We start from the raw sequence: 19,562 nt of genomic DNA, 5'->3' as shown, positions 1-19,562 counted from the left end.
TTGCCAACATTAATTTTATACATAAGGGAAGCAGACAGATGTCTTAGTTAAGCAAATAATGAGAGAGTTTGCATCCAAATCTATCTCCTACCAAGAGATGGGTCACTTTTTCTAACTTTAATCACTAAAACTAGATGTACATTTAACAGCTATGTAGCATCAGCACTCATTAAAACGTGTGTGTATTTTTCTCCAAGTCAGGAATGCTAATTGCAACTGCATATTCTCACAACTGTCATAGGGCATGTGCACTGAATTTTATGACTTCAAACAAAATAGTATAAATATCAAAATATATTTTAAAAAGAAATGTTTTTTCCAACGATATATATAAATCCCTAGTATCTTCATTATGAACACTGAAGAGAAGAAAGCAGCATATTAACATTCACCACTCCTAGCATAGCTCCCTTAATGAATCTACCACGGTTTCCTGTGAGAAATCCAGGCAAAATGAAAATGGGCTCCAGAGTAAATGCTGCGCAAAGTCCAGTTTAATAAAGGTACTAGGCAAATATATGCATGCCACCCTCTTCCACGTAAGCTGATTAAAGAAAGAAATAACTACAGATTTCTTGTATTACAGAATGTATCCAAAGCCCATAAAATCAGTAGCTAAAAGAAAAACAAAAAAGGTGCTCTAAACCCATCCCAGAGCCAGTGACTGCATGGTGGTCGGAAACACGAACAGCCTACAAGGTTTACAGCCATATGAAGAGGCCTATTTTCTTCTGTTTCCACATGTTGAACGTTTGTGCTGAATTCTTGCACTGAAAACAAGCTCCAAAGCAACCCAATTTTGCATGGCAGTTGAAAACCATGACAGAGCTCCATATGCTTCAAACCTGTAAACAGGGCCAGCAGCACAGCCATAGGTATTGCTCCTGTTCCTCACCTACTTTCTTGATAAATCTGAATATATTACAATAACTCCTACAGGCATTTGCAGTTCTAATAAATATGCAATGTAATTAATCCTAGCAGACCTAAGTCGTGTGCTTTCCCTGGCTGATTGGGCTACAGATTCCTCCACGGATCAGTCCCTGCACTGAAAGTCAATGAGTAAATAAACACTGTAGTTTCCTTTAAAACAGTCCTACACAACAGCCCTCAGTCCCTTGTGCTGCAGATTGCAGTCCCCCCTTCAGTTTTTGTGTTGTGCCATGGGAATCCCAAAGGCCAACTGGTTCTGGTCGTTTCCCTACCTGCAAAAAGAGCTGTGAAGGGGGGCGGGGGGGACAGAAAACTGGGAAGGCTGCTTAGAGACACTGCAGACCTGTGGCAATGCACAGAGAGAAGATGGGGTGGGGAAAAGTTTGAGAATGCGAAGAAAGAAGAGAGCCTGCACTATAGAGAGTTGTTAGCCTCACTGTGTCCTGTCTCAGCTTCAGGGGCGTAGAAAGAAACAGATCAATCAACCATATCGCATGGTTTATGAGCCTTTCAAACCTCACCATACTGATGCCAATTATGCAACCAAAAAGAAAAGAACCCCATGTTTCTAATTTATTTTGGCAACACAGAGAATCCAAAATTAAACACGTTCCTTGAGTTGCCATCTTTGTTTAATAAGGTACCTCTGCCTTCAGCAACTCTACACTAGACAAAGGCTTGCATCTTACTGCTTCTGCATGTAGATAGCTGCTAATATGTCAAGACTTTCCAGTCTTCTCCTTTCTACTGCAGCCCTGTGTGCATGCTGGAGGTCTGCTCCAGAGGGTTCCCCAGTCCTCCGGAGCATGGGTCCGCAAACTACGGCCCGGGGGCCGGATCTGGCCCGCCATGCCCATTTATCTGGCCCGCCTCAGAGGTTCTGGACTCGCCTCATGCACTTGCATGCGCAGGTGGGCGCGTGGTGAGGTGGCAGCTTGCTCACATGGAGATTGTTTTGGACTCGCTTGGAGAAAACGATCTCCGCGCGAGCAAGCCGCTGCCTCCACCCATGCGCCCACACCCCTACCTCACACGTGCTCTGCCCCCACCTGCCAGCACCGCCTTGGCGGCCCGCACTCACCACTGGCACCTTTCAACTGGCCCCCAGTTTAAAAATTTGAGGACCCCTGCTCTGGAGGATACCTGATTGTGTGTGCAGAGGGTTGCGGGCAGTGCGAGGGGGGGGGGATGTTCCACTAGTAAGTTCCAGCCACTTGCGCATGTACACGGTTGGATTCAACCCAGAAATTCACAGGTGAGGCTTTTTCTGACAAAGGCAAAGACATTCCTATCCACTCTGCCCCCTTGACTAGATAGAGCTTTTGCTGCTATTTAATCATCAGAGCCATAGCAAATCGTGAACTGCCCTGGCTAACGGACAGTTTTGAAAAGAAAGAAAGAAAGAATGAACAAACAAAAGAGAAAGATCACTATAGGAAAGGTCTCTGATTTTCACAATGCAAGAGTTAATGTTTTCTTGATTGCATCTATAGAGCAGAATCTCTGAAAATGCATTCCTGAAGGTGGGTTCCTTCTTTAAACATAAGCTTAAGCAGAGTTATCTATGGCTCTCTTATCTTATGTTGCATCTGACTGGGAATAAGATACCAATGTAATGGCACCCAAATATCTTCCATGCTCTTTTCTCTATAGATGTATCTAAGACAGATCTTAAGACGGTAGTAGGTTTGGAATTAGGAGGAGGAGGAGGAGGAAGCTTAGTGTCCGGATCTTGCATGTCACCATTGGTGTCATTGATTGTCATCATCAACATTTTGGAGCAAGTTCAACATCACTAGTTTCTTAATAGAAGGAAGAGATATTAAGTGACTTCTTCTGTATATTTCCTATGAGTAATACTTGGTACTGATACTTTAAGTAGAATAAGGAAATACTGGAGAATGTTGGCTTGTACCTTCAGGATATCTTCCATATTGTAGTATCTTGCTGTAATATTCATGATGCTAAAGGATATGCATAATATATAACTAAAACCAATTTCAGAATCTAGAACCAACTGTAAAGAACCCAAAGTAGCTAGGTAATAAGTCTTGAGCTGTTGCTTTCATCCCAAGCCACCTTTTTTTTTCTCTCTCCTCTTCTCTTCTTCGCTAAGGAAGAGTGACATCCAGGAGTGGGTGCTGCTTGCATTATACATGTAGCACTTCCACTTTCCTTGCTAGAAGGATGTTGCAAATAAGAAGAGACAGGCCCCTAAAGTTTATTATTTATAAGGTTATTGGCAGCTTGACTGTAAGTGTAAATATAGTACAGTCTAATCATTTTCATATTTAATCAGAAGTGCTTCTCACTGTATTCAACAGAACTTATTTCCAGGTAAATCTGCATAGGACTGAAGCCTCCAAAACACTTGGTGAAATAGTGGGAGAGGTGGTGTTGGGAGCTGCAGAGGAAGGAAGGGAGCATTCAGGGTGGAAATTCAATTTGTATAATTCCATTAGTGGGAAATAAAACTTCCAACCCATTGTCCAGAACAGGCACATTAACTTTCTTTCTAATGTTTTGGACCCAAAGTAGATGTGATGCAAAAGATGCTGTGGCAACAACTTGTGAGGTTATTTTAATATTTAAATGAACCCTGGACAGGGTCCCTGGTTTTGGAGGAGGGAAGGGGAATTTTAAAGTGCTTTCCTTTTCACACAATATTTTCCCTGATAGAAACTGGTCTCTCCAAGCTGCTATTGGCTTGTGCTCAAGGGTAACCAAAAAGTAAATGAAAGCAGTCCTATTTGCTGTTCTCTTATATCACATTTGAATTTTCTTCCATCTGCAAAGTTGATGATTGTTTCATGAACTGATAATTTGTGTTTCCTCTTCTGTATAGGAACAACTTTTGAAACACAAATAAATCTCCTACTTACTCCTACTTATCTGCAAGCTAATTAACAGATTGTTTATGGCTGAACAAAAGTAGAGAAACTGGAAAGAAGAACTTAATAGCAATGTACAGATTTTGATGTAGGTTATTTGCATGTGTTAATTATTGGCTGATGAAATGACAGCAAAATTAGTATTAAGAGAGTGATCCTATGACCGCTAGATATCAAGGGGGGGAGGGTGCTCAACAGGCTACAGTAGATAATTACAGGGGGTAATTGTAGATTCATTACCCCCATTATCTCAAATTGCGGGAAGGCCTTTTTTATCACAGCATAGCTTCCTGTCATCTACAGATCTGGAAGGGGTTTCATTGTATTCAGCACCATCATCACAATCCAAAGCTAAGTTTACAAACAGGACATTACTTTTATAGGAAATACCTTGAAAAGATTAAGGAAGAAAGCAGAGAAGAAAAAGGAGCTGGAGAAAGAAGGGTTGAGGTGTATCACTTTATTGGGGTTTTATATATTGGGCTGCAGTAGATAATAAATTGTGAGTCAACCAACATTATAAGTTTGTACCCACTATTAGTTTGATTGCAGCTTCAAAACTAGTGGTAGTAGCACAATAATCACCACTATGAAAAAGTATACAAGAACATGAGAATGTTCTTGATTGCAGCTTCAAAACTAGTGGTAGTAGCACAATAATCACCACTATGAAAAAGCATACAAGAACATGAGAACATGAGAAAAGCTATGTTGGATCAGACCAAAGGTCCATCCAGTCCAGCACTTTGTAGACACAGTGGCCAAACAGCTGCCCACAGGATCCCTCAAGCAGGATGGGTGCAAGAGCTCCTCCTGCCCAAGCTCCTCAGCAACTGGGGCATGCAGGCGGGCCACATCTAGTAAAGGAGGCGGCACATGGCCAGAAGGGCTGGTAGCTGCTGACAGCCTGATATCAAAAAGGGAACCCCATGGAAGGATGCTGAAAATAACTAGGATATACTATAAGGGATAAAAAGATGGTTATTGTTGAAGGGAGTTTGGCTAACCACAATCCTCATTGTGGATGGAGCCACATTTGGAGTCATGACGTTCTATTCTATGCATCCAACACGAAAATAAATTTCATACTTACTAGAGCACTTACACATTTAATAGGAAAACAATTAAAACATTATGTGGTTCATCATATAAAATAGAAAAGTATTAAAGACATACAGTGAAACCCTATGTATGTCTACTCAGAAATAAGCCTCAATGAGTTCAATGGGACTTGCTCCCAGGTAAGTTCATGTAGGATTACAGCCTTAAAAATTAAGGTTAATCAATCAATCAATTAATTTTATTAAAATGTAGCCAAAAACTATAGTGTGAAAAAGCATGAATGGTTGCATATTATTATCTTTTACATTCCAATGATTTAGGAATAAGCTCACATCTTTTTTGATGAACTCGTCTGGTAAGCATTTTCCATAAAGCATTTCTAGTACACAGGAAAGCCACTGCCTAAATACATTCATACACCAGTCTAAATGGAAGGAGCTGAAAGTTCTTGCTGATACCTCACAGTGGCCTTAAACAGACGTTAATAAATTAGAGGGCTTTCAGATGAAGCTTCTCTAGTGCCTTAATCACAGTTTCTTAATGTGTGTGTGTCCAGATGATAATTGTCCTCCATTTGTGTTTTTTATTTTATTTTTTTCTTTCCTCCTTTTTCTTACCACAGAAAACCTAAGAAAACCCACCGAAGAAAACTCGGAACAGTTTTCGATTCCTGTAGAAAGCCACAGTCTGATTACTAGGAGGCCAAAGAGGCACCCATTGGACCAACCCTCTGGCTGAAACTGAAAGGAATTAAGTGGAACCAACCAAAAACAGTTTCATAAATACCACCTGGATTTCTAGATGATGTCATAAATCCATAGCATTAATATTTCAATGACTTTTAAGTCCAGGAGAAATAACAAAGAGGTGCTTCATCCGTCAATTTTCAGATGCAAATTATCTTGCAGACTGAAATAATTCAAGGAAGATTATATTATCAAGGATGACTTGGAGTTAAGACATTTTATTGTTTATTTATTTGTAGACTTATTAGCTGTTGAATCAGGCCAAAGTCTCTCTAAGCAGACATCAACATAAGCTTATAGCTTTCCCCAGAAAGGAGAGAATAGGGACTAGTCTGTAGGTAGTCAAATCGACACACAAAGAATGTTATTTTATTTTCTATTTTGCTCAATGTTCAAATTACTCCCTCCTTGCAAATAATACTAATAGTAATAAATAGTCCATGCTACTTCCAAAAGCTGGCCCAGCTCACTTGGTCACCATTCACTTTCAACAGCCAGGACAGAACATTTCCACAGCTACATATATGGCTCACAAAATCCAGTAAACATCCGTGGTGCACAAGGATCCAGACAAAATTTACAGCTGACATTATCAACAAAGAAACTAGTTTTACAAGCATGCAACAGGAATAAAGGGAATGCCCTACTGCAGTCCCTATATTGGGATCTAACCCAATTTGTTCAACAATTACAAAGCAGTATTCTAGCTCCAGTTGGAAGAACCCATCACGGAGAGATGTGTCCAGCTTTTCTTTTCCTTCTTGGAATTCCACAGAAAACTTACTGTTCTGAAATGTTTGTGTTACTGTATAAAGAAATAATTAGGATTGTAAACTACCTCGAGGACATTTGCCTCTTGGGGGAATGTAAGTTTAATAAAATTAACATATCAACAAAATGAATAAAATCTATCTCACACGTATGCACATTTATCTTATTTCAGAACTGTGAATCATCATAAACTGTTTGCAGCAACTATACAAAACATTATTTCATCATGTTTCAAATTCAAGATTCAGGTCAAGTTCAGTAACTTGTGTAATCCTGTGTACTGAAGCATTAATTTTACAGCATCTTATGTCCAAAAGTCTTCTACACATCAAATGATAGGGAAGCAGCTACTTTTCTGTGTTATTCAAAGAAGGCAATTAATTGTTTTAAATGGTGTCATAATTTCAACCTTATGTGATATAAGTTCTGTACATTATACTTCATCAACCTAGTAAAAGTATATACACACACCTTCCTCTTCCTGTCTTCCACCCACTCACACTTTCTTTTAGACAAAATTCTTTGGTGAAAGTTATGAGAATTTCTCAGCAATTAATAGTTTAGCTTTTTAGACATATTACTAAGGCTGGGTGGTTTGTTCCTTTTTTCAACATTCCATTTTCAAAGAAAAATCATGTATCTCTAAAATAGAGATGTGGGAGTACTATTAGATGTTATCTGCCCCTTAAAAGTTGTAACATTATCCTGGAGGGGATTCTCTTTCAGATGTGATGAAAAATATAAAGTGGTTAAAACCCCTGCTCCAAATTCAAGTACATAGTACCTAATGCCATCTCACCTGAGGGAGGCAAACATCTTACAAGCACTTCCCTGGCAGTGGAAATGTGGGAATAATGATTAAAAGGGTCTCAGAAGCAACCAGCGGGGAGACATCCTAGACCTGGTTTTGACTAACAGGGAGGATCTGGTGGATGACGTGCAGACCTAGGGAGCTCTGGAGGGAAGTGACTACTCCATCCTATACTTTGAGATCAGGAGGTCAGGAATGAGTGGTAGGTCAAGTACTAGGAGATTGGACTTTGCGAGGGCAAACTTCGTTCAGTTGAAGGCCATGCTGGCAAAACTACCCAGGCAAAAGGTACTCTCCCAAAGCAGGCTGGGGGAGATGTGCCTGGGGACCAGATGAGGTTGGGGTTATAGGGTGACAGATTAGAGTCATTCCCCTAGGAGCTGGGGAGCTCCTTAGGGCCCTGGACATTACAGCCGAAGGTACTTCAGGAATTGGCTGGGGTAGTGTCGTATCTGTTGGCCTCAATTTTTGGGACCTTGGGGAAAATGGGAGAAGTTCCAGAGGAATGAAGGGTGGTGTCAGTGGTCCTATTCTTCAAAAAGGGTAGCAGAAGGAACAAGGAAAAATGCAGGCCAGTTAGTCTTATGTCCATTCTGGGAAAGATGATGGAAAGCTCATAACAGGAAAATAGCTAAAATAACCCAGTTTTAGGTTGGGTGTCAGGTAGTACTTCCTGACACGACCTCTAGGATATGGAATGAACTTCTACGGGAGGTGGTGGAGGCTTCATCCATGAGGGCATTCAAGGGAAGAATGGACACCCACATGTTGGACATAATATGAATGGAGCTGGCTTGTGCTGGGGTCAGAGTAGATGGTTGAGGAGGCCCCTTCTGACATGTTATGTTTCTATGTTTTTAAATCAGATAACTAATAATTTGCTACCCTTTCCAAAAGTCACTGCCTCGCTCTGCCTAAGGATAAGTTTAGCCCACTACCTAGGAAATCAGAAAGAAGAGAAGAGAATCAAAGAAGCCATTTAACTAGAAAGCTATTATAATGCTTAGCACAGTGCACTTAAAGTGTTCAAAGTACTTCAAATGCTTCATCTTCTTGTAATCTTCCCTGTAAGGAAATCTAACATTCATATTCCTCATGTTGCACAGAGCAGAGCTGAGTTTATAAAAAGTGGGGAATGACTAATGGCAGAGCTGAAAGCAAAATCTAAACCAGGGACTTCCTGATCTGTCATTTATTCACAGCCACTAAGCTATGCACATTATCTTCAGGCATCTGTCCTGTGAAGAAAGATTTCTAGAGAAAAGGGTGAATTTATCCAAGACATGATGTGATGGCCAGTCTTCTGAAAGAGACTTATTAGCATCCTGCATATTCTGCAAACCAGCAAATGGCCACCTTCATTTGCCCAACTGCACTGCTTCAGAAGGAAAGGGCAAATGGGCCACCAAACGTGCCACACCTTGGTGGTACCACTCTCCTCCCCTTTCCCAGAATGCCCCCTGAACCCCTTCTTGGAGGTCACTCTTACTACCTCGGAGAAGCAGCTGGCACGGTCCTTCACATACCAGCGGTGAGGGGAAGGAGATCTGAGCACAGCTTTCCAGATCTGAGGTTGGTGCCCTTTTTCAACTTGGGTATCTGAAAAATCCTATGGCCCTACTGACGCCATCATAAGAACAGTCATGCTGGATCAGACTGAAGGACCACCTTCTGTTCCCATGGTGGCCAAGCAGAAGCCTGTGGAAGCCCAACTATAGGGCATGAGTGCAATATTCCTTCTAGCCCACGTTCCCAAGCAACTGGTACATAGAGGCAGAGTGTCTCCAATACTGGAGGTAATGCATAGCCATTATGAACAGTTGCCATTGTTTGCCTTATCCTCTATGAATTGATCCAACCCCATTTTAAAGCCATCCATGTGGGTGGGCATTGTTGCCATTATTCTGCAACATATATTAGGCCATATTCATCAACATCAATAGAACATAATCAAGTTACATTAAATATACACATACATGATAAGGTAGATTTATATACCAGTTCTGGAGCATCAGAAGACTACATCAAGCGAGAGGCTCTAGCTCCATAGTTCTTCATCACACTTTAAAGCCTTCCAGGCTTTCAAGAAACAGCATAAAACTCCTATCTAAGGTTGTTGTTCTGTTTCTTACTAGAATGCATTTCCTAGCCAGATACTGGATTGCATGAATAATGTGGCTCCTGAAGAGAGACCCACATGCTGGTTGCTGTATAATCAGATGGAAATGTATGGAATGTAAGGGTTGTAAACAATTCGCCCACACAGGTCATTATGCATTCGCTATTTTTTTAGACACCCATTGGGTGCCTTCCTCTGGAGAGGAATTTGGAATAAGAGCCTATGGCTGCAAGCTTGGCTTACTAAAGCTACTTAAAGGGGTAAATACTGTGTGGAAAGGGTGGAGGAAATAAGAGGATGGGAAATTTCCTTAATAAATTCATCCAAATGAGCCATGACACACCTGTGACACTAAGAACCTGTTGGTTGTGTCAAGAGATGTGGTTTCCAACAAGACTCTAATTTATCAGCAGCAGAGTTCAAATTACTTGCCAAAGTAACATAATCTTCTCTTAGAATGTGTTAATTTAGTTCACTTCTAATCCTTCTAAAATTAATGTTACTATTTTATTTGCCGATGAGGGTAGTAACAAAACACAGGCCATGATCTCTTGATACATCTTACTAGATTAATACAACGTACTACATTAATTTTTTGTGTGTGTTTCAGGCTTAATGGTCCACTCCCATTTGCCACACCCCTCCCACCCTCTCTTCTTTCCATCCTGCATTGTCTTTGATGATACGAGTAAATGACTGCTACCCACGTTTGCAGGACCATGTTACTTATGCCTTCTGTACAGTGCAGGGCACACTATTGTTGCTAAATAAATTTGAAAAGCCGTTTTTCCTCCACGGCCCTCATGACAGCAGGAAGGACCACTAGTGCAACAGAAGCTGCCAGTTTCTGGAACAACTGGACATGAGCAGCAATGCTTGTTTCCGCAGAAGGGAAGATCAGTGGAGCCTGTGGAAGGAAGCTTTGCTGGCTTTGCGTGTCCTGGAAATGACTCATTTCCAGGGTTATTTGAGGAACAGCTAGTTCCTGTTGCACTAGTAGGTGTGCTGGTGCAAAAGCATATCAGAATTAGTATTAAAATATTATTGGCTGTAGTAATATTTGATTAGAGTTATCATGTCTGGAGACTCCAGAAGAAGTGACTATTTAAAGCTGCACAGAAAATAGATATTCATGGAGTATTAAGTTACAAACTGCAGCCACTAATCAAACTTTCAAGACCTTCCTATATTGCCTGATAAAGCAATATTAATAAACTTGCCACCATGAACAAAATAAAAATATTAAACCATACATTAAAATGGCCTATTTTTGAAATACCTGTGTGTTTTGCTCCTCCATTCACATTTTTCATTAACTGGGGTCTTGAACCAGCAATGGCTATTGTAGTTTCCAATACAGTCACATTGCATAAAGGCAAACAAAAGATACATTTGAAAATATACTGTGTAGGTGTTCCATGTGGGAGCATTTTTGTTGCATGAGCAGAAATCTTTTCTGCCATTCTGGACCTGAATAGCTGTGCATGGGTACTTCATAAACATTGAAACAGAAAATATCTATATCTTTAAAGTGCAAACTCTAGCATGAGTTCAAATGATAGCAAATTAATTCAATCTGAGTGTACACTATACACCAATAATTCCCAGCATGGTTCTTTGGAAATTTGTTTTTAAAACTGCAGCAAACTTAATTATAACCCATTTCAATGGTACAAGTCAATTAGCACTCATCTTTTGTTAATACCTAAGGTGCTTATTTCTTTAGTTTGTCAAGCATACATCCTGCAATTCAAGAATAAAATTAAAATGATTAGCATGTTTTAACATTGCAGAGGATTTTCAGATTCCTACAACTATGTAGCTGTAAATAGGAACATTTTGATAGTAGTGTGATTTGTATTACAGGAATAAAAACTGCAGGAATATCAACCAATGTAAGAATAATCCAAAGTCATTCTAGAGAAATTACAAATAGTCACATCCCCTTTCTTTGTGAAAGAAATATGCTGTCTGCCTTACAGATAAGCTGTCTGTGTTGATTGCAAGACTGTCACCCCAGCAGAGGACTTTCAAGAAAGAAAGGGTTGTTAGACCATAATTACTCCATGGACCAATTTTGGATGGATTCACACATCATGACAAATCAACATGGGTAGAAGCCATGGTGGGTAGTTGTGTCATGGGAACCTGGACTAATTTCCACAAGAAGGGTTATTCAAGGACAACAAGCCATAGCTTTATGTTGGGTTACTGAACCCATGATGGGTTGTCATATCATCCAAAACCATGAAACCAACCCCACTGTGGGCTACAGGAAATGGCTAGTGAGCCACTTTGTAGGAGTGCCCAAAACCCCTTGCTGCCCTTGGTCACTACCACTGCCAGCCACCCCTCTGATATCCAAGTGGCACAGCGGAGTGAGTGTCACCAGCTTGGTGGCCCCCGTTGCATGTGTGAACTCTTTGCATTCACTGTGGCCTTTTTCCTCCCTTTGCTTTTTTTTTCTTCTCAAATTGCTTTTTACAATCACTGATTTGATAGCAAGTGACAGCACTTTTCAAACACCCAAGTAGCATATTGGAGGGTTGTCACTGGCGTTTCACAATTTTAAAGGCTTTTTTTAGCACAAGAACTTCATGCAAATGTTATCTGAGCGTGATTTTAATTAAAGTTTTAGTTAGAATTGCACAGCTCTGAAATGGCAAGCATTGCACCCACCATGGGGATTAACCCAGAGAGGCTGCTAGGAGCTTTATTTTTCACTTCATTTTCTCTTGTCAACTGTAAAAAGGCAAACTATCAAAAGAAACCAGCACCATCAGTGATCTTGGCTTACAAAACAGGGTTGCCAGTAGATCATCCCCTTGCAGTGAGTTCTTCTAGAGGTATTTTTGGACCTGGTTCTTGTCAAATTCCTTGAACTTTAAAACCTTTCCTGAAATTCTTGGTGTTCGGGAAAGTGAAAACATGCAGGACATGTCTTTTATGAGATCATGGAGTTTTGACAAGGTGACTCCAGTTCCTTCATGCTGACATGAATTCAAACATCAAAAGGGGAGGGGGTAGCCCTGTCAAAAAACAAAGTCTTTTAAAAGGAACCTGAGTCCTGACAGCTAATTTTCAAAGCTCCATGCTCCCATTAAGGAGCGTACTCTTGCTTTTCCACTTTGCAAGCACCCAGAATCTAAGAAAAGGGTGGGAAAGAACATGAAACCTGACAAAAGTCAGCTTCCTCCCACAAAAATATCCTAACAATCTACTGATCCCTCCCTTTTATGAGCTAAGATTACTTGTGTATTTAGTTTTTCTTGATAGCTCACCATAGAACAATTGTCAAGAGGAAATGACGTTTTCTTTTTCTCAAAAAATCCCTCAGCTGCCTTAATGCCCACTGTACTTTTACACCGCTCAGGTAAGGTTTTCCATTTCGGATCACACACATGCACAAGTCTAAAATTATTAATAATGTTGGAAAGCATCTGCACACATTTTAGGCACTGAAAAATAAATTTAAAAGGGTTGATGAACCAGCGACAGCACTCCAATGGGCCATTTACACATCTCAAAGGAGCAGTCACTACCTGTCAAACTGGAAATGGCACTAAATGATCTCCAGAAAAAAATGGAGGGGCATACACAATGCCATAGCAAACACAAATGAGGCAGAAAGACCAAGAGGAAAGGAGTCAGGCCCAAGCCACGGTGAGCCCAGCTATCTGTTAGGTATACTGTGGATTGTTTCACCAACTATTTATCACATGTAGCTTATCTGTAGACTGAGTTGTCCTGACATGCAAATCTTCCCTCTCACTTCAATCTTCACAGGTCCATACTTGAGAAGACTCTGCTTCAGCTACCCTTCCCTATCACATGCTTCTTTGTGTGTCCTGGAAGATTAACAGACATACCTAACTTCTGCATTTGCTCTTTTTCTTCATGATGAAGTCTTTCAAGGTATCTGGTGTAGCCACAGGCTGTTCTGATTTTCTCACAATATTGGAACTTTCCCCGCATCGTATTCATTACTGTGTGTGGTATAAAGTCTTCCAAGAGTGCATTCCTCCGCATGTTTAGACAGAAGAATGTTCTATAACTCCCAGCAGCCATGTTGGCTGGGGAATGCTGGGAATTTTAAGACTTTTTTCTGCCTAAACGTGCATAGGATTGTGCCCTATGTCATTAAATCAGGTAAGTTAATTTGCAAGCTGTGGCGTTTCCATCCCAAGGTATCTTCCTCACATTGGCATGCATTCTGCAGGAGCTATCTGAACATAATCTGGCCCAAATCAGCTGGAACAGCATGGATCATTAACTGCAGGTAGTTCCATTGAATTCTGAGAGTTCAAAGGAAATATTCCAGGCCAACAGCACAGTTGTGTACTTGGAAGGAGACAGCACTGAATATGATGCATTAGATGCAATCGTGAGCCCTACTGATTTGTGGGTCGACTTTAAACATGAAGTCTGGATACAACCCAATGGGATTTACTTCTGAATCTGCATGTATATGTTCTTCAGAAGGCTGCTAAAAACTGCAATAAATTATTTCAGCTGAACAAACCAATTAGTATTCATTCTTTATTATTATCTAAGGCACTCATTCCTTTACTCATTTGCCAAGAGTATTTCCTGCAATTCAAAGAAGAAACCAGCATGATTAATTTCTCCTCTTAGTCAGAATCCATCAGGAACTTTGTTGCTATTTTGCATGGCAGAAGGGGACAGACATCAAAGATAGTTGTACAGTTGACTTTCCTACTCCAAATACTAGAAGGTTCTGAAATACTGTCTGACCAAGAAAACAACAAAATGAACAAAACAAAACCAAAACAAACAAAACCAGAACAAACGAACAACACAGAAACAAACAAAACCAAAAGAAAAACAAAAGATGCAAAACAAGATGCAAAGACATCCTCTTAAAACCCGAAGTATGACATGTTGCCCCTTAGCGTTATACAGTGCTGTTCTATACCTAAAGCAGGAGTGGTGTACCTGTGGCCCTTCAGATGCTGTTAGATTCTAACTCCCCATCACCTGTGACCAGGTTGGCTGCAGCTGAAGGACATGTGGAATCCAGCACACATGCCCCCAGTAGAGCTGTCAGGGCAGGACTTTGGGGCAGAATTTCCGTGCCTCACTCTGAAGACGTGAACCTCCAAATGCACCATGGCTGGTGCACCACCTTTTCAAGTAAGTGAAGTAACACACACAGCCATCTAAAGAGCTTCCCTCAACCCAGATCAGCCTATAAAATCAGTTAATGCATCACTGGGCTCCCACCCTGGCCACTTCTCACTGAGGTAGTTTCTCAGCATTTAGAGCACCAGTGGTCAGAGAAGGGACTCTGCTCAATCCTTCTTCCTAGCCTGCTAGTTTTCTCTGTTGCATAAATGTTTTATTTTTATTTTCCAAGGAAGCACTTTCTGTCATGAGCCTCCGACTGTGATCTGAAGCAGTACTTCCTTGAGAGTCGTTGCTAATTCCAACATAAGTTTACTCAAGTTTTCTATACAGTGGAACCTTGGCTCATGAATGCCTCAGTTCATGACCAAATCGGGTTGCAAACAAAAATTTCATAACAATTTTGACTCAGGTCGCGAACTCCCCATTGGGTGGCAACCATGATTGCAGCCATCTCCCCACCCCCCAGGGATGAGGGGCGCGGTCATGGGCGTGCTGGTAGGGCGGGGAGATCTTTGTTTTTCTTTGTCACTTTGCTTCACTTTTTTCTGATTAAAAAATAATAGTTACAGAACGGATTAACTGTATTTACATTGAACCTTATGGGGAAATTTAACTTGGCTCATGACCAATTTGGGCCACAACCAGAGTCCTGGAACAGGTTAAGTTGGTGAGCCAAGGTACCACTGCATATGCTATCACTGAACCACAAGGTGGTACTGTGGTATAAATGTGCTATAGCGGATTTGTGACTTCTCACCAAGCTTTTGTTCCAGTATGTGATGGTTTAAAATAAATCCCAGACTTTCCTCATAAAAAGCCAGAAGACAAAGTACCAGCTAAAAAGGTTGGAAAGAGGTCTTCTCCTCTATTGTCTGGAGGACAATACTGTTGTGAAAAGGCTCCTCAAACTTCCATGCATTAAAGTTCAAGAGAGCTCAATAAATACCTTGTGTGGACAAGCCCTTAATCTTATTCTGAAATGCTTTTACAAATATGATACCCATAAGATTAAGGGGAGAATGAGGAGAAAGAAAATACTGATCAGTTGTAATTACATTATAAATCATACCTTAAAATAGTGGCACTGCTAAATTTGCCTGCGACTTGCTAAAAGGGTTTTATGCATAGCTTCAGAATAGGTATTAAAGCACAGATATGATCTGTCATTAAAAGCAAATTAGGTAATTAATTTTAAAATCTCATTAAAGTCACTGAAGATACATATGTAGTACATAGGGAAAAGAAAGGAAGTAATATATGGAATACAATTGTTTTTTCATTCATTGCTAATATTTTGTATGTTTACAATTAAAGTCAGCCATACCAAGTAATCTGCACCCATTCTTCAAATGAATTCATGCACAATAATACATCAGGTAATGACTTTAAGAAAAAATATATTCTAATATTAAAAATAAAACTTTGGCTTACAGGAAGAGTAAAGCCACTTACAAATCCAATCACGCACCGAAAAGCACAGAAATGGAAAGCTACAACACCTGAGCTCAATTTAGATACCATGTAAAAAACAAACATATTCTACAGACTTACACATTATGGTTCTTTACAACTTATCATTCATGCCCTCATACCTTCCCTTGGTCTTTCAAACTCAAACTTCCTCCTCTGCTAGGGACATCTAAACCAAGATAGCATGTCCGTTACAGAAAATGTTTAAACATTTATTCATCTTTGAGTTGCATATTTATACAGTTTGAGAACAACAGATAAAAAGGTTTAGCCAGGGCTAGACAAATGAGTTTACCATTCCAAAAAAGACTTCTGTGTTAATAGGGCTTACATTAGTTGTGACTAACTTGTCCTGTCAATTTTAACAGGTCTCTGATAAACATAACTATGTCTAGATCCAATTTAACATACATCCAAGATGGGCACAGCCCAAAATGGGCACAAGATGGGCATGTATGTAGAGTTTCTGCTTTTTTAGACCTGTATTACCAAGAAGCAGATAATGCACTAGGATTTTAAAAAATCTGCACGGACACCAACATACAAGTACCTGAAAGTGCTTTGTAGCTAAACAAACACAGGGTGATGTTCTCATTTCTTTTCCCCTATGTATGTGCAAACAATATATTTTTATGAACAAGCTTATTCCAATGGGCAGCATTGTTACCTAGCAGAGCAAGTGTATCCTTAAGTTATGCCCAGTGGGCATGGCAGAACTGCTCTGAAATTCTCCCTGGTTGGGCAGAACATGAATTCATACTGCTTTACTGGGACAAGGCTGTGCCCAGGAAGCCCCAAGCCTATGACATACAATTAGCTTAAGGGGAGAAGTGGAAGGTATTGTGGTTTGGCAAGGAAGAACCTATCAATGGTCACTCCCACTTGCCACGCCAGCATCTTTCACCAATTAAAAAGGCACAAGCAAAGCATGCCCTCACTGGGCTAACAGAGAGCCTGGGCAACTGCCTTTCACTTCTTCCCCCACACACCATACCAGCCACATCAGAGGAAGAGATTTGACACTGTCTCTGTTGCCTTAACTGACCACAGCAAAGCACGAGCAATATGTAAGTCCCAGCCATGGAGCGTAGATCATATAATAACTTCAAACGCTTTGGCCACCTAATGAGAAGGAAGGGCTCCCTGGAGAAGAGCCTAATGCTGGGAACAATGCACGGCAAAAGAAGAAGGAGACGGCAGAGAATGAGGTGGCTAGATGGAGTCAATGGGGCAGTCGGTGTGAGCTTGAGTGGACTCTGGGAGATGGTGGAGGACAGGAAGGCCTGGAGGAATGTTGTCCATGGGGTCGCAATGGGTCGGACACGACTTCGTGACTAACAACAACAACAAATAAGTACACCCATCTGCTTAAATTGTTATAAAGTGATGAATGCAGAAGAAGGCTAACCCTGAAGTAAGAAAGGTTTTGCACGTCTCCTGCAGCAGCACTCGATTCTCCTTGCGGTGAGCACCAGGGATGGGACCAGAGAACTTCAGTATGTGAAGCCTGTGCTGTTCCAAGCTACAGCTCTGCCCTGAGCAAGGACTAACATGGGCACTATTTTCGAATGGTGTGGTTGTTACACAGCTGAAGCTCTCACACATTTTCTATTATAACCATGTTGAGGAACTCTGTAGCCCTGGGAAATGTGTTACAGTTCATAATGAGGTCAGCAAGCATGGCTCTTGGGATTGACAGGAAAGAACGGAGGTGCAAACACTTAATGAATAACTACCAGGCTGACAATATTCCATGTGCTTGTTCAGATATAGTTTTAAAGGATTACCCACAGCCATGCAGATTAGTCTGGATCTGAAGAGAATTAAGAGATTTTATATAAGTTTGGGGCTTCATTCTGCGGAACAGTTAATGCAATGCAATAAAACCATCAACATGCATTACCACAGTTACCAGCACTTGGATGGTGCATTTCGACTATCAGCCAATCAACAATATGTATAAATGCACTTTAAAAGCAAGTTGGCATCCCTCTGAATCTGTACAGCAAATGAACTAGATTGCAGCTTGGAGAAATAGGAGGCCCAAGCCAGCTGTCATGATGGAAGCAAACACACCACCAGTGGATACAAGCGGCCATTAACGGCTACAGCCCTTGGAGCTTCAAACACACTGCAGTTCTCAAAGTGCGTCAAATGGGAAGAATAATTTCATTGGTTTACACATTACAGCTGATCTCATCACTGTGAAGGAAATGTAAATGGTGAGTTAGTGGTGTCCTGCTGCTCCAAACCTACCAAACTGGGACAACATTTTAACACCAGTTCTTATATCATAAAGCCTTATGCTGGGCTTTGAGATATGAACCAACTACCCTTTTATCACAGCAGTTCAGATATACATAAACATATCCATTTGAAAATGCTGATTATAGAATCAGCTTAAATATTACTTGCTAATAATTGGAAGAGGAAGGGCAACCTTTACAAAGTAGTTCATATACATGGCATTTCTGAATTAACAAACCAGGCAACCCACATAAACAAGCTAGGCTATGCATCATTTATCTTATTTAGGGACAGGATTTATATGTTGTCCAAGGTTGTACATTTACCCAGGAGCAAATCCTGCTGAAGTCAATGATGGCTTACTCCTAGAGAATTGCTGCTTTAATATAGAAGACCCACATTCATCTTTACACTGTCCATTGCTCTTTTCTCCAATAAAGCACTCATCCTGGCTGAAGATGTATCACTAGCTTCTTCTCTGTCACAGAGCCTACTCTGCTTCATTCACTGAACTACTTATTAAGACCAGACACCCTTATTCATCCATATCTATCTGTTTGAGGACAACTTGCACTGTATATTTGGAAAACAAGCATGTTATCTTCAGAGTTAAAAAAACTGCTGCTAGAAAATCTTTGCAAATATATTTGGAAGAAAGCTAGGGTAGAAGACTCAACTCTCTTTCAAGATATTTATTGCCTAGTAAAGTTGTGAATATTGTTGTCTTTGCTATCACTGTACTTTGCACGCATATCTCTGACTCATGGTGAGTTTTCCAAAACAAAGCACAAACAGCAGCCCTTGAAATGTCTGCTATTACATTCTTTCTCAAGAACTATTACTTGCTGAAAGTTTCAGGTAGTCAGATTGCTTAACTACATTATTTCTGTTTCCAAAAGCTGGGAGAGATAGATACATCCCATGATGTGTCTGCTTCCAGTCTACTGCTGTAGCTGAGTGGGTAGGGAATTGCTCTGGGGTGCCCAGAATGTGGGCTTGAATCTAGGGAACTCCCTTTCTTTTGCCTCTGACATGTGGGCTGCTGACCAGGCATGAAAAGTAAGTGGAGTAATATTCCTTCCATTTCCCAGGTGGGGGTTCAACTCACATTTCTGCTTTCCTAGCCCATGTCTCATGCAGCCAACCACTACAGGTGGCCACTGTCACCATGTCTTGCACCTTCCCTCTCCTGGTTCTTCACTTTTCTTGCTAGACAAAAGACTCTTCCTTTCCCTTCACTCATCGACCCCTCGTCCCAAAGAAGGTTGTGTGTCCCTTCTGCAGTCCCCCTCCTAAAAGTGCCTGAGTGTTGTATTACACCTCCCCTTCTTCCTTTTGTTTCTTTTGATCTGGTGTGTAGTCTT

General features: G+C 40.8%; 1 protein-coding gene across 2 annotated transcripts in view; it reads right to left on the bottom strand.

Annotated features, from left to right (window-relative positions):
• RPS6KA2 (ribosomal protein S6 kinase A2) overlaps positions 1-19,562 on the bottom strand; it is a 241,264-nt gene that overhangs the window by 179,504 nt on the left and 42,198 nt on the right. The window lies entirely within an intron of this gene.

The sequence above is a fragment of the Varanus komodoensis genome, unplaced genomic scaffold (genome assembly GCF_004798865.1).
Source record: "Varanus komodoensis strain SLA01 unplaced genomic scaffold, ASM479886v1 scaffold1, whole genome shotgun sequence".
In the NCBI taxonomy this organism is placed as follows: domain Eukaryota; kingdom Metazoa; phylum Chordata; class Lepidosauria; order Squamata; family Varanidae; genus Varanus; species Varanus komodoensis.
Note: the sequence above shows the minus strand (reverse complement) of the source record. Positions and strands in the feature narration are given on the sequence as shown.